Source organism: Eriocheir sinensis, chromosome 33 (assembly GCF_024679095.1).
Source record: "Eriocheir sinensis breed Jianghai 21 chromosome 33, ASM2467909v1, whole genome shotgun sequence".
In the NCBI taxonomy this organism is placed as follows: domain Eukaryota; kingdom Metazoa; phylum Arthropoda; class Malacostraca; order Decapoda; family Varunidae; genus Eriocheir; species Eriocheir sinensis.
Genome location: NC_066541.1, coordinates 10,286,136 through 10,301,794, shown reverse-complemented (window position 1 = coordinate 10,301,794; position 15,659 = coordinate 10,286,136). Strand labels below are relative to the sequence as shown.

At 44.8% G+C, this 15,659-nt stretch overlaps 1 protein-coding gene across 1 annotated transcript in view; it reads left to right on the top strand.

Annotated features, from left to right (window-relative positions):
* LOC127006713 (uncharacterized) overlaps positions 1–15,659 on the top strand; it is a 115,820-nt gene that overhangs the window by 29,282 nt on the left and 70,879 nt on the right. The window contains exon 2 of the mRNA XM_050876940.1: positions 12,339–12,387. The gene's annotated coding sequence lies outside the window, so the exon portion shown is untranslated. The remainder of the gene's footprint in view (positions 1–12,338; positions 12,388–15,659) is intronic.

The window sequence follows — 15,659 nt, the reverse complement described above, 5'->3', positions numbered from 1 at the left end:
CTTCCTTCTCTCTTACCTTCCTTCCTTTTTTTCCTTGCTTCCTTCCTTTCTTTCTTCGTTCTTTGCTTCCTTGATTCCTTTCTTTCTATCCTCCTTCCTTCCTTTTTGCCTTCCTTCTTACCTTCATCCTTCTTTCCTTTCTTCCTTCCATACTTTTATAATTTCCCAATACACCATTTTTCTCTTACCTCGTCCTCCTTTTTCTTCATTACATTCTTATTGCTTTTAACGTTCATATATTCATTAGGGAGAGTTTCTTAATATAGTGAAAGGTTGCGGGAGTTTGCCTTAGGTTGCTAGAAGATGCTGGGGGGGTTACGGGAAACAGAAATGGGTTGCGGGAAACAGAGATGGATTGCGGGAAACAGAGATGGGTTGCGGGAAACAGAGAAAGGTTGCGGGAAACAGGGATGTGTTGCGGGAAACAGAGATGGGTTGCGGGAAACAGAGATGGGTTGCGGGAAACAGAGATGGGTTGCGGGGAACAGAGAAAGGTTGCGGGAAATAGTGTGAGGTTGCTGTTTTTTGTATTTGTTCTCCTCTTTGCATTTACTCTTCTAATCCACTTATGTATCTCAGTTTCATTTTCTACAGCATTTTCCTTCCCTAATGTGCGTACTAATTGAAGCCCCGCGTACAATCCGGCGAACATACCTGTGTGGAGTGGGGTTACCTGTGCGGGCTGAACAGTAAAAGGTGAACGATGCCGCAATAAAAGGTCTAATTCCTGATCAATGGTGATTTACAGGTGAGGACACGAGGTGATTTAGGGCTTACGTCCATGATTACAGCGGGGAGGCCGTAAAAGCAGGTCGTCGGGCAGGCTGTTAGAGCGGGGAGAGAGGAAAATGGGAGGAAATTATAATGATGGAGAGACGGGACGAGTGTGCAGGGCGAGGCTAATGCGTGCGCGGGAAAGGGTGCCGTTGGAAAGAGAGAAAAAAGGAGGTAGTGCCGAACCGAACTACATGGATGGATTTTTTGTTGGTATTGCTTTTGTTTTACTCTTAGTTCGAATACAATAGTACGAGATAAATAGACAGATATGTAGATGGATAGATAGATAGATAAAGAGATATAGAGGAAGAAAGAAAGTCAAGAGTAGCATAAAGATTGAGAGGAATAATTTGCACCTAAAAAAACGGCATTACTATAAAAAAAAAATCCGAGCGCAAACTATCCAGCTGCCCCCGTCCACACACACACACACACACACACACACACACACACACACACACACACACACACTCTCTCGCACACGCACGCACACACAGTAGGGCCCGAACATATCAAAGAGACGAACCCTTTTTAAGCCATCCTATCCGCCTCTTCACCTCCGCTCAGACCCTCCTTCTTGACCTACCGATGCCTCCCTCCTCCTCCTCCTCCTCCTCCTCCTCCTCCTCCTCCTCCTCGTCTTCCATCACGTCCTACAAGCTATCACCCTTCCCCTCCTTCTCTTCCACCTGCTACCCGTGACAAGTCTTCCTCCTCCTCCTCCTCCTCCTCCTCCTCCTCCTCCTCCTCCAGTATCTCTCCAGCGTCAGGCACAGTCCTCGTCCCTTCCTCCTCGGTTTCGTTCTTCCATTGTTTATTTATTCGTATATTTATTTATTTGTTATGTTTGTTTAGCTTTTCACTGTTTGCATATTTTCCTTTCTTTCCTTTATCCCTTCTTTGTTTCCTTCTCCCTCTCTCTCTTTGTTGATATTTACGTATCGAAGTATTGGTTGTTATTATTATTATTATTATTATTATTATTATTATTATTATTATTATTATTATTATTATTATTATTATTATTATTATTATTGAGTTTGTCCACGTGATTTGTAGTAGTTTTGTGTGTGTATTGTTGGACACACACACACACACACACACACACACACACACACACACACACACACACACACACACACACACACACACACACACACACACACACACACACACACACACACACACACACACAGTCAGGTTTGTGTGTGTGTGTGTGTGTGTGTGTGTGTACAGAGTGTGACCATCAGTGTGCCTTGACGCCATTACTTCTGCCTGGACACCTGAGAGAGAGAGAGAGAGAGAGAGAGAGAGAGAGAGAGAGAGAGAGAGAGAGAGAGAGAGAGAGAGAGAGAGAGGGGGGGGGACTGCATGATTGGGCCACTGAGAGAAGGCCATGAAAGGGATGAGAGAGAGAGAGAGAGAGAGAGAGAGAGAGAGAGAGAGAGAGAGAGAGAGAGAGAGAGAGACGTTCTTTTTTATTATTATTATTATTTTTATCATTTATTTATTTATTTGTTTGTCTAATATTCTAATTTATCTTTTTTTTCATTCTGCATTTCTTTCCTTATTGATATTTTCCCTCTTCCATTCATTCATTCTCTCCGTCATATTTTTCTTTTCATTTTACCTTGCATTTCATTTCATCCTTCCTTCCTTAATTCTTTCCTTCCTTCCTTCCTTCCTTCCTTCTTTCGTTCCTTCCTTCCTACCTCTTTTTAATTAGTGTACGTGGTGGTGGTGGTTGTGGTGGTGATGGCGGCGGTGGTGGTAGGGCTACTGGTCGTAATTTCTCATGCTTTAGCACACACACACACACACACACACACACACACACACACACACACACACACACACACACACACACACACACACACACACACACAGGTCGTTCATCATGTGCGCCGGTTTGTATGACTGTGTTTCTGTATGCTTATATCGTAGTGGTGGTGGTGGTGGTGGTGATGACAGAAAGAGGGGAAGGGGTCGTGACGAGGGGAGGTGGAAATCGTCTAATCTATATGGTCGTTTATCGATTTCGTCTACCAATGTTTTTTTTTCTTTCCCTGGGTTGTGGTGGTAGTGGTGGTGGTGGTGGTGGTGGTCATCGTCATAAATTTCCAGTCTTTAAGAGATCATCACACACACACAGGTCGTACGTAGCCAGTGTCCGTTTGTTCGTGGTTCTTTATCCCGGGGTCGTTAGTCGTGGTCGTCGTGTTAGTGGTGGTCATGGTATTCGTTGTTGTCGTCGTCATCATATCCCATTCTTTAGCTCGTTACACACAGGTCGTCCGTGGGTAGTGTCCGTGTGTCCGTGAGTTCTTATGTCTGATCGTGATAGTCGTAGAAAAGTGGTCGTTATTTCCCATTCATTACCTCGTTACACACAAGTCGTCCGTGGGTAGTATGCGTGTGTCCTTGAGTTATGTCTGATCATGGTTGTCGTAGAATAGTGGTGATAGAGTCGTGGTCGTTATTTCCCATTCTTTAGGTCGTCACACACAGGTCGTCCGTAGCCAGTGTCCGTGTGTCCGTGGGTCGTGGTGATGGTGGTCGTGTTTATCGTCATCATTTCACATCCTATAGGTCGTCACACACAGGTCGTCCGTAGCCAGTGTCCGTGTGTCCGTGGGTCGTGGTGATGGTGGTCGTGTTTATCGTCATCATTTCACATCCTTTAGGTCGTCACACACAGGTCGTCCGCAGCCAGTGTCCGTGTGTCCGTGGGTCGTGGTGATGGTGGTCGTGTTTATCGTCATCATTTCACATCCTTTAGGTCGTCACACACAGGTCGTCCGTAGCCAGTGTCCGTGTGTCCGTGGGTCGTTATGGTCCGTGTCCGTTCCGCCAGCAGTTAGCCTTTGAAACAAGCCCGGTCGGTCTGTCCAAATTGTTATTTATGGAATGGGCTTGCGAGAGTTCTCCATCGTAAATTTCCTCTCATTATGTTAAAACGCCTACCTCTCCTTTGTCTCCCCTCTCCCCTTCCCTCCTCTCCCCTATCCTCCTCTCCCCTCTCCTTCTCTCCCCTATCCTTCTCTCCCCTTCTCTCCCCTTTCCTCTCATCCTCTCCCTTCTTTCCTCCCCTCCTCTTTCCTTTCCTCCTCTCCCCTTCCCTCCTCTCCCCTATCCTTCTCTCCCCTCTCCTCTCATCCTCTCCCTTCTTTCCTCCCCTCCTCTTTCCTTTCCTCCTCTCCCCTTCCCTCCTCTCCCCTATCCTTCTCTCCCCTCTCCTTCTCTCCCCTCTCCTCTCATCCTCTCCCTTCTTTCCTCCCCTCCTCTTTCCTTTTCTCCTCTCCCCTTCCCTCCTCTCCCCTATCCTTCTCTCCCCATCTCCTTTCCTCCCCTCCTCTCCTTTCCCTCCTCCTCCTCCTCTTCTATTACGTGAGCTCACCTTCATTTTCCTTTCCTCCTTCCTCCCCTCTCCATCTCTCCACTCCCCTTTCTTTCTCTCCTATTAACTAACCTTAATTCATCTTCCCCTTCCTCCCCTTCCCTTCCATTTATTTCTCTTCCCTTCCTTTAGCTCCTCCTCCTCCTATTTCCTTTCCTTCTTTTTTCGCTCTCTTTGCTTTCCCATTTCTTGGATATTTTCCTTTTCTTAAATTCTCTTTCCTTATTTCTTCATATTCCTTTCCATTCTTCTGTTCCTCTTTCTCCAACAATCTCAAATTCTTTCAAGGTCTCTCTCTCTCTCTCTCTCTCTCTCTCTCTCTCTCTCTCTCTCTCTCTCTCTCTCTCTCTCTCTCTCTCTCTCTCTCTCTCTCTCTCTCTCTCTCTCTCTCTCTCTCTCTCTCTCTCTCTCTCTCTCTCTCTCTCTCTCTCTCTCTCTCTCTCTCTCTCTCTCTCTGTCCCAAAGCACTCTCTCCCCCTCAAAGTACTCCTCCCCCCCCCATTTCTCCTCTTCCTCCTCCTCCCTGGTCTATCATCTCCTCCTCCTCCTTATCTCCCCCTCCTACACCACTCCTTACGTCTCCACTGTCCTAAAGTACTCTCCTCCTCCTCCTCCTCCTCCTCCTCCTCCTCTTCTCCACTCCTCCTCTTCATCTGTTCAGAAAAATCAACATCAAAGCCACGCTCGGAGGCCGCCCCTGTGTCTGCCTTTTAATTAGTTGGCCCTCGAGTCGGGCTTTTCTTGGCCTTTGTCTCCATAATTCCTTGTTAGTCCACGGCGGTGATCTTGTCCTGGACCCGTCTTCTCAAACCTTTCGCCGCCCAATTACACATATTTTACAAGGCTTTCGCAGGCGTTTCGGGCATTTCCAGGGGTAGTTTAATGGCCCTGGTGGTTGTTTAACTCTTCTTCTGTACCATGAATGTGAAAAAATCCTTGTGAAAGCCCGATTAATCTCCATTTTGACCTTTGAAAATAGTTTATGTGTGAGGTGGAAGCGTCTGGGAATGTCGCTCCTGTCCACCGCCTCCTCCTTCACCACCTCCTTCCTTTACGTCACGTCTGTCGGTACTCTTGTTTGTTTGTGTTTGTTGTTGTTGTTGTTGTTGTTGTTGTTGTTGTTGTTGTTGTTGTTGTTATTGTTTTATATTTATTTGTTGTGGTTCTTCATCCCTTGCTATTGTTTTTCATAATTGTTATTTTTTCTTCGCGGCGATCTCGTCCGCCTCCTCCTTCCTGTTGTTTGTTTTATTTGTTGTTATTGTTGTTGTTTGTCGATCGTTTTGTTGTGGTTTGTGATGCTTTGTTGTTGTTTTTCTTGCTATTGTTAATTTTCTTCTTTGTTTTTTTTGTATCCTGTTTTGTTATTTTTCTGTTTCTTTGTTTTGTCTTTGTTCTTCATTTTTATTGTTCTTGTTTTTTTTTTTGTTATTTTGTTGTTTCTCATCTTCACGCTCTTTTTGTTATTACTTATTTTATTATCCTCGTTCCCTGGTTTCCTTTTTCTCCTTTTCTTATTTTTCATTCTTTTTTGTGATCTTTTAATCCCCCTTTTCTGTTTCTCTCTCTCTCTCTCTCTCTCTCTCTCTCTCTCTCTCTCTCGTGGTCTGCTTGCAGTTCTTCGCGAGAAAATTGTTTATAAGTCTCATCCTTCAACCGCGTGTGGCTTGTTTACGGGCGGGGCCAAACACACACACATACACACACACACACACACACACACACACACACACACACACTCACATAATTGCACACGCATGTAAAATTATCCGTCGTGTTTACAGTGTGTCCGAGAGAGAGAGAGAGAGAGAGAGAGAGAGAGAGAGAGCACAATGTCGAAAGTTGTGTTTTGCGGCTGAGTTCGTTCTAGGGACCCTAATGGGTGTGTTAAGGGGGGGAGGGGGGCTAAGAGGGCCGTTGAGAGAGAGAGAGAGAGAGAGAGAGAGAGAGAGAGAGAGAGAGAGAGAGAGAGAGAGAGAGAGAGAGAGAGAGAGAGAGAGAGAGCAACAATTAGAGTTTCTGGGTAGTCTCTCTCCCTCTTCATCCCCTCCCCCCTCCTCTCTCTCTCTCTCTCTCTCTCTCTCTCTCCTCAAGTTTTCGTCATTTTCCCCTAAAAATAGACTTAAGTGAACGTTTACAAAGTTTATAATTTCTGGAGTGACCGAGACGTGGCTGGAGGGAAGGAGGGAGGGAGGGAAGGAGACAGGAAAGGAGGGAGGAAGGGAAGAAAAAGAGTAAAGGGAGAGAAGAAAGTGGAGAGGGAGAGGGGGAAGGAGTTAAGGAGAGGAAGGGGAGAAATTAAGAAGCGAGGAAAGAGAAGAGGAAAAAAATGAGATGTAAAAAAGGGAAGGGAAGGAAGGAGGAAGAGAGGGAAGGAAGGGAGAGAAGGGACGAGGAAGAATAAGAAATTAGGGAAATGTTAAAAGGGAAAAATGAGGCATGGAAGGAAAGAAAGAAGAGAGGAAGAGAGGTAAGGAAAAGAGGAGAGAAGGGGTGAGAAAGGGTTAGAAGGAAAGAAGAAAGGAGGAGAGGAGAAAAGGAAAGGAGAGAGGAAGAGAGGTAAGAAAAAGAGGAGAAGGGTTGAGAAAGGGTTAGAAGGAAAGAAGAAAGGAGGAGAGGAGAAAAGGAAAGGAGAGAGGAAGAGAGGTAAGAAAAAGAGGAGAGAAGTGGTGAGAAAGGGTTAGAAGGAAAGAAGAAAGGAGGAGAGGAGAAAAGGAAAGGAGAGAGGAAGAGAGGTAAGAAAAAGAGAAGGGTTGAGAAAGGGTTAGAAGGAAAGAAGAAAGGAGGAGAGGAGAAAAGGAAAGGAGAGAGGAAGAGAGGTAAGAAAAAGAGGAGAAGGGTTGAGAAAGGGTTACAAGGAAAGAAGAAAGGAGGAGAGGAGAAAAGGAAAGGAAGAGAGAAGGAATGAGAAAGGGAGGAATAGAAAACGAAAGGAGGGTATAAGGAAACGAAAGGGGAGAAACAGAGAGGCATGAGAGGGCACCAGGAGAAAGAAAGAGAAGGAAGCGGGGAATAAATAAAGAAAGGAAGAATATTTAGAAAGGAAAAGAGGAGAGCAAGCGAAGAAGGGAGGGAGGAAGGGAGAATATTTAGATAGGAGGTGAGGAGACGGAGGGAAGAAGGGAGCTAGGGAGGAGAAGGGAGGGAGGGAGGAAGAGCAACCACTATTTTTACGTGATGACTTTCTTCGGTTGTGAGGAGTAGCTGGAGACTCGGAGGAGGAGGAGGGGAGGTAGAAGAAGAGGAGGAAGCAGAAGAAGAAGAGGAGGAGGAGGAGGAGGAGGATTGGTTGAGTAGTTGGGGAGAAAGGAAAGAAGCATCCAGGAGGAGGAGGACGAATTGCTTGGAGTAGTGGAGAAGAAAAGAGAGGAGCGTATTAAAAACAAGGGGAAGAGGAGGAGGAGGAGGAGGAAGTGGATGAAGAGAAGGAGGAGGAGGAGGAGGAGGAGGAGGAGGAGAGAAAGGGTTTGAATGCGGAGGATGGCCGGTGAAGAGTCTGCCGAGAGAGACAAAAAATGAACAAGACATTTACTCGACAACATATTATTCGAGAGAGAGAGAGAGAGAGAGAGAGAGAGAGAGAGAGAGAGAGAGAGAGAGAGAGAGAGAGAGAGAGAGAGAGACAGACAGACAGATAAACAGACAAACAGACAAACATAAGGGCAGACAGAGTGAGAGACATTGACATTCAGAACCAGATAAAAAAGAAAAAACATAGAAATAAATAAACAGACATAGATCCATAGATAAAGTGTGTGCGTGTGTGTGTGTATGTTTGTGTGTGTGTGTGTGTGTGTGTGTGTGTGTGTGTGTGTGTGTGTGTGTGTGTGTGTGTGTGTATCATTATTGGTATTATGGCACCGTTTCGGAAAGTTTGGCACTCTACGACTCATATAAGGAAACTTTAACCATTCCATAACCCTCGTTGGCGCCCAGTAAAGACCACTCCCGCTCCTTTTTGGCACCTTTTGAGGATTATTGGCACTATTAAAGATGTTTTGGCACCCTTCGTCGTCTTTGGAAGCGTGGCACTGTCTAAGAAAAGTATATGGCATCGTCTAGGGCAAAAAAAAGGGGCAGTTGGATTCCTTTTTGTACAGTAAATCGTATTTGGTTACTTGGCACTGTCTGAAAGCTGGCACTAAAAAAAACGTGGCGCAGTGTAGTGGAAAAGTCTGGTGCTGTATAACAAAATGCATGGCGCCGTCTATGAGAAAAATCTGATACTGTCCAAGGAAAAAAACGTATCGCCATCTTGGTGGAAAATCTGGTAATAACAAAACGTATTGACATCTGTGGAAAAAAAATCTGACACTTATAAAAAACGGAGTGCCTTCTATGGAGAAATAAAAAACGGAGTGCCTTCTATGGAGAAATCTTGCACTAGGAAACAAAACGTGGCGCCATCTATGGGGAAAAATCTGGCACTGTCCTTCCCAGAGTACGGTTCGCCCCTCGCTAAAATCTCAGTCCTTGAAATTTTTACCTCTATCCAAGAAGAAAATGCCACTCTCATGGAGGGAAGTTGTCACAGTTTTTGAATAGTTTTTACTCCATACAAGATAATTTCAGACAGCCTAGGAAACACACACACACACACACACACACCGCCACACACACACACACACACACACACACAAACACACATCCTCCCACCCACACAGACAAACACACATCCCCCCCCCCCACACACACACATTTCACCCTCCCAACAAACACATCCCTTACACAAACAACCAAACACACATCCCCAATCCTTCACACCATCACCAACAAAAAACAGTAAAAAAACAACAACAACAACAACAAGCGGCGAGCCAAACGCATGTATTAAAAAGGAATCATACATATAAATGCAAATAAATATTCTGATTGGCAGAGTCGCGCGAGAGAGGCAGCGAATGGGAGTCTTTTGATGTCGACTTCAATACTGTTCGGTTAGGGTGCGTTAGCGGCTTTTTATTGGCAATATTTGTTATCCGGGAAGCGAAATAAACACGGCTGGCACTGGCGGCGGCGGAGGGAGAAATTGACGGACAGGTAGAGAGAGACAGGTAGACACATACAGGTAGAAACGGACAGGTAGAGACGGACTGGTAGAGATAGACAAGTAGACACATACAGATAGAGACGGACAGGTAGAGACAGACAGGTAGAGATAGACAAGTAGAGACAGACAGGTAGAGACAGACAGATAGAGACGGACAGGTAGAGACGGACAGGTAGAGATAGACAGGTAGAGACAGACAGGTAGAGATAGACAAGTAGAGACAGACAGGTAGAGGTAGACAGGTAGAGACAGACAGGTAGAGACAGACAGGTAGAGACAGACAGGTAGAGACAGACAGGTAGAGACAGACAGGTAGAGACAGACAGGTAGAGACAGACAGGTAGAGACAGACAGGTAGAGACAGACAGGTAGAGACAGACAGGTAGAGACAGACAGGTAGAAACAGACAGGTAGAAACAGACAGGTAGAAACAGACAGGTAGAGATAGACAGGTCGATATACAGGTAAACAGACAGGTAGGAAAGTAGACTAGTAGAAAGGTAGATTGACAGGTAGCTAACACGGTAGGCAGGTAGGTAGGTAGAGAGATAGATAGAAAGATAACAAGGTAGGCAAGTAGGTAGGTAAACAAACAGGTAGGAAAGTAGACAGAGAGGTAGACAGGTAGACTGACAGACAGGTTGGCAGATCGGACGAAGAAAATGTTTGTCAGCAATAACTCACTCATCCACTCACTCACTTTTCCAGTTTGTCAGTTATCAATTTTGCGTGTGTGTGTACGTGTGTCGGTATGTGTGTGTGTGTGTGTGTGTGTGTGTGTGTGTGTGTGTGTGTGTGTGTGTGTGTGTGTGTGTGTGTTGTTTTATAATTGCATGTTTTTGTTCGTAATTATCCTTTTCGTCATCGTTATCTTGGACTTTGTTTTCATTCCTCCTCCTCCTTAATCTCCTCCTCCTCCTCCTCCTCCTCCTCCTCCTCCTCCTCCTCCTCCTCCTCCTCCTCCTTCGCCTCCTCCTCCATCAGGCCTGGCGCAGATTTGATAGTCTTCTCATCAGCTTAATGTCCCCCACACTTCCCCCCTCATCTCCCTTCCCCTCCTCCCCTCCCTTCCCTCTCCTCCCCTTCTTCCTCATCCTTCTGCCTCAGCGCCACCTCGCCCCACTTCCCCGGGCAATGACCTCCAACCACCACCACCACCACCACCAACAGAGAAAAGAAAGAGTAGGAAGAGGCTGGGGTTCATTTAGTCTTCAATAACTTACCGCAATAACAAACACAAAAAACAGTTTCAATAAGTTGCTCTCTTCATCCCTGACTTAACAATCCGGTCCTCGAAAAGCCTCCAATAACATATAACAATTAGTATTTCATGTCCGAGTCTTCTGTTGTGCCTCAGAGGTCGCTTTGCCCACCGCTTCTCTAAGGTCCAATTACTGAGAGTGACTGATGTTGTGATATTCGTCAGAATCATAAGTAGCTCTTTTTGTATTTTTTGTTTTCTTTGCTTAAAACATAATGATATATTTACATTATTCATTAAGCTTTGCCAAACCAAACTATTGTACCTAAAAACAATTCAGAATTTGAACAAAACTATGATGTCAACAGGATCCAGGCACGCTGATTGCACTCCTTTACATTAATATCTTAGGCTCGACAGACAGTTGCTGCTTTACTGACTTGTCTCTGTATTGTAAGTATGGATATATCAATTGCAATAAATACTTACTTACATATTGGTGGCGCAGATAATAGTGTGTAGAGGATGTCGTGGTATCTTCATCAACACAGGTGTGAAGATGACAAGCGTAAAGGAAGATCGTGAAAGATAAGCTGGTTAGTAAGGTGAGATCATAATTACATAGGACAGGTAAGAGAGAGTTGTCGCAGTGTGTGTTGCCTGCATGTTTTTCGTACTGTGACAAGGACCACTTTAGCACAGGTATGGAAGACAGGTGCGTAAGGAGGACGGAAAAGACAGGTGAGTTAGTAAAGTGAGATAATAATTGCATAGGACAGGTAGGATAGAGTTTCCTCAGTGTGTGTTACCTTCGTTTTTCGTATACGTTGGCACAGGTCGTTAAGACAGGTACACAGGTAGGCCGGAAAAGATAGACGGATCAGTAAGGAGAGATAATGATTGTAAAGGGCAGGTAAGTTTAATCATCCTCAGTGTGTGTTACCTTCGTTTTTCGTATACGTTGGCACAGGTATTTAAGACAGGTACACAGGTAGGCCGGAAAAGATAGACGGATCAGTAAGGAGAGATAATGATTGTAAAGGGTTGGTAAGATTAAGCTTTCCCATTTCCCTCATTTTTCTCATTTCGGCTCAGGTCGTTAAGGCAGGTATACGCAACGAGGCCGGAAAAGACAGGCGGGTTAGTATGTGCTTAGCCTTCAAGTTTAGCGCCAAGTTGAGCGTCGCAGGTGCAGAGGGAGGCCGTAAAAGACATGCAGGCTGGCCAGTATGTGTTTAGCAGGAAGTTTAGCATCAAGTTGAGCGGCAAGTTTAGCGTCAGCGGCATCGAGGGGACTTTGAACGCCCCGACGAGGACCCGAAAGTTTGTGGGGGTGTCCGGCGTGTGCCCAGATCTCGGCGTTTTTGTTAATATCGGGAACATGCAAGGAGGAGGAGGGGTTGATGGAGGAGGAGGAGGAGGAGGAGGAGGAGGACGTTGAAGTTATGAACCCTTGTGGTCGGTTTGAGAATATCGCGATGAAGGACGTGAAGGAAAAATGGCCCCGCCTTGACGGAGGATATTAAAATGGCGGGACGAGGCGGAGGAGCCCTGAGAATCTAGGTTGCTGAAGTCTTTTAGCACAAGAACTCTTTACCTAAAACATTCCCTAAGTGAGAGAGGCGAGAATGGGTGATACAAGCCTCTTTAACCCCTTTTCCCCAACACACACACTTATTTCTCCCCTAAAGCTTCCAAAAAGAGGCAAACATTGAGTCACATAATAAACATTCCATAAGTAACAGAAACAGGAATAGAATGACAGAACCTTTAAACAACCTTCCCCAACACACACATATACTTGTTTCTCCTCTAGAGCTTCCAAATAGAGGCAAACATTGAGACACATAACAAACAAATCACACAGCACTCCACCTCGGCTGAGTCTCATGTGTCCTCTCCTTCTTCCTCAGAGCACCGGAGAATCACCAGCTTCCTCAAGGCTCCCGACACAGACACACGGTAAGTACAAGAGTGGCGTTATGTATGTATGTATGTATATCTAGTTTCGCGTCTTCTACCTGGCCGGCTGATGTGGCAGACTAGAAAAGTAAAGTCAAAGTAGGGGGATATGCAATAGCTGCGACCTACTCTGTTCTGCTTCGTCCCATTGACAGACCTGGCCGTTGTTTTATTGTATGTCTCATGTTAACCCCTTGACTGCGGATTACCAACCAGAAGACCTCACCAAGCTACAGGAATGGAACAAAAAAGTGGCTGCAACAATTCAATGAAGAAAATGTAAAGTCCAGCACACCAATGCCACATGGGAAACACTCCACTATCCACCACAGAGACAGAGGAAGACCTGGGACTAATATGTTATCAGGCTACCAGTGAAGGACAAATCTGTGCCAATCGCAGCGGACGGGTTAACACTCTCGAAATGTTTCATAGCAGTAAACAAACCAGAAAATTTCCTCCCTGAAAAAAGAGATATAGCAGTGCATTTTCTAGACAGCAAGCTTCGTTATTGAGTTACTGAAAAGTGATGGGAGAAGAGGAAGCTGTTTACCTCGTAATATCAGATATCACAAAGAAAATGGAAACAAAAAAAAAATGAATGGGGGAAATATTATAAGCGTCTTTTTACCAGATATCACAAAGAAGATGAGAAAAATAATTGGGAAAATGTTTTAATTACCTTTTTCACCATTTTTTTTATATAATAGAGACAGCTCAAGGGCACACAAAAAAAAGAAACAATAATAAAAAAAAAGCTCGCTACTCGCTGCTCCTATATCACAAAGAAATGGGGAAAATGTCTTAAATGCCTTTTATCAGATATCATAAAGAATAAGGGAAGAATATGAAGTGGAAGAGATGCCCTTAACGCCTTTTCAGAAACTCATAAGAAGAAATCCAGTAAACATAGCCGGAAAAGGGGACACCGAAAAGCTTCCTCATAACCTCATAAGAAGAAAATTCCAGGCCCAAAAAACAGTCTATTAAGGCGGACAAGTGACCTTAATTAAACTTATGAAATACCAATTAGCATCCGCTTGAGTTTTCTCGCTCCTACGGTCACTAAGGATTTTTAAGAGCATTTTGAGGGACTTCGGGGCCTGAGCTCTTTTTCTTTATTTTTTTAGCTTCGAAAGTGAAAGGGTTTGCTTCAGGAGTTTGGGCAGTCTCTCTCTCTCTCTCTCTCTCTCTCTCTCTCTCTCTCTCTCTCTCTCTCTCTCTCTCTCTCTCTCTCTCTCTCTCTCTCTCTCTCTCTCTCTCTCTCTCTCTCTCTCTCTCTCTCTCTCTCTCTCTCTCCTTCCCTTTCTCTTATCCTTTCTTTATCTTAATTTTACTTTGTTTAATCAGTAGTCTCCAACCCTCCTCCTCTTCCTCCTCTTCCTCCTCTTCCTTTTCCTCCTCTTTTCCTTTCCTTCCCCAGTCCCTATCCTCCATCCCCCTTTTTCCTTTTCTCTCCTAAGTCCCCATTCCCTTGTTCTCAGTCCCTAGTTCCCAAGTCTTACCCCCCAGTCCCAATTCCTTTTATCGCTAGACCTTCTATTCCCCAGACCCTCCCCGCCAGTCCCGAGTCCCAGCCGCTATCTCCCCAGCACGTAGCCCCATAGTCCCCCAGAATCCAGCCCCCAGTCCCCATGTTCCTATCTAGTCCTCAGCCCTCAGTCTTTGTCGCCCACTTTGTCCCGTGTAAGTGTGGTAATTCCTGTGTAATGGCGATGGTGGTGGTGGTGGTGGTAGTGGTGGTGGTGGTGGTGGTGGTGATAGTGGCGCTTTTCTTGTATTTTTCAAGTATTTTCATTTTACTTTGTTTAATCTCGAGTCTTTAACATTCCTACTCTTCCTCTTCCTGCCGTTCCTCCTCCTCTTGTTTTTCTTTCTCTTCCTTTTTTTTTTTTTGTACTTCCTCCTTCCCTCTCCTTTTGCCATTACTATTCCAAAATTTCTTTCACCTCCTCCTCCTCCTCCTCCTCGCCTACTCCTCCTCTTCATCCTCCTCCTACTCCTTTCCTCCTCTTCCTCCACCTTTTGCTCTTCTTTCTCCTCTTTTTTTTTTTTTCTTCGTCCTTCCCTCCCCTTCCTACATTACTTTCACCTCCTCCCCTTCCTCCTCCTCCTCCTCCTCCTCCTCCTCCCCATCTTCCTCCTCCTCCTCCTCTCCTTATTTAGCACATATTGTAGTGTTCCTTAATTTCTGCCGGAAAATGTTAACGTCCTCCTCCCCGCCAAGCCTGTGTAATATTGTGCTTTTAGTGTCTCGCCGTAAAGGTCTCGCTGAAAATGTCTCGTTGAAAATGCCTCCCTGTCTCGTTGGTCTATAATCCATGTCATTCCTTGTCTGTCTCTAAATGTCTCTTGCTTGAAATGTCTCACTTTAAATATACTTCTTGTCTGTCTTAAAATGTCTCCCTTGAAATGGCTTAGAAAATATCTTGAAATGTCTCAACATGTCTTAAAAATGCCTCTGAAATTTCTCGCTTAAATGTCTCTTTCAAATGTCTCTTCAAACGTCTCACTCAAAATGACTTGCTTAAAATATCTTCCTTTAAATGTCTTCTTCAAAATATCTTTCAAATGTCCCTCAAAAATATATCAAATGCCTTTCTTTAAAATGTCTTCCTTTAAATGTCTCCCAAAATATCTTTCAAATATCCCTCCAAAAAAAAAAAAAATCAAATGCCTTTCTGTACAATGTTTTGCTTTAAGTGTCTCTCAAATCTCTCCATAAAATGACTTCTTGTTCAAAATTATATCAAATGTCTCCTAAAAATGTCTTGATCAAAATGTCTCTATAAAATGCGTGAGTTTCATCGTCTCGCGTCACAAGGTATCTCTCGCATTGTCTCTCTTCGTCTCTCTCTGTCTCTCCCTCTCTCGACAGAATTACTTGCGTCTTGTGGTCTCGAGATCGAAAAATTTATCTCCGCAGGAAGTGTGGCAATTTACGTTTAATTTATGGATGCGGTGTTTTTTTTTAAATTTATTTTCGTATTTATAATTTCACGCCGACGCTAAATCACCACACACACACACACACACACACACACACCCGCCACACACACACACACACACACACACACACACACACACACACACACACACACACACACACACACACACACACACACACACACACACACACACACACACACACACACACACACACACACACACACACACACCACACACACACCGGAAGAAGAAATGGCGTCGTTTCAGCTTTTTTTTTTTTTTTCGTGTGTAATTTGCATGTTTTAACTTCGGAGCGGTCGAAT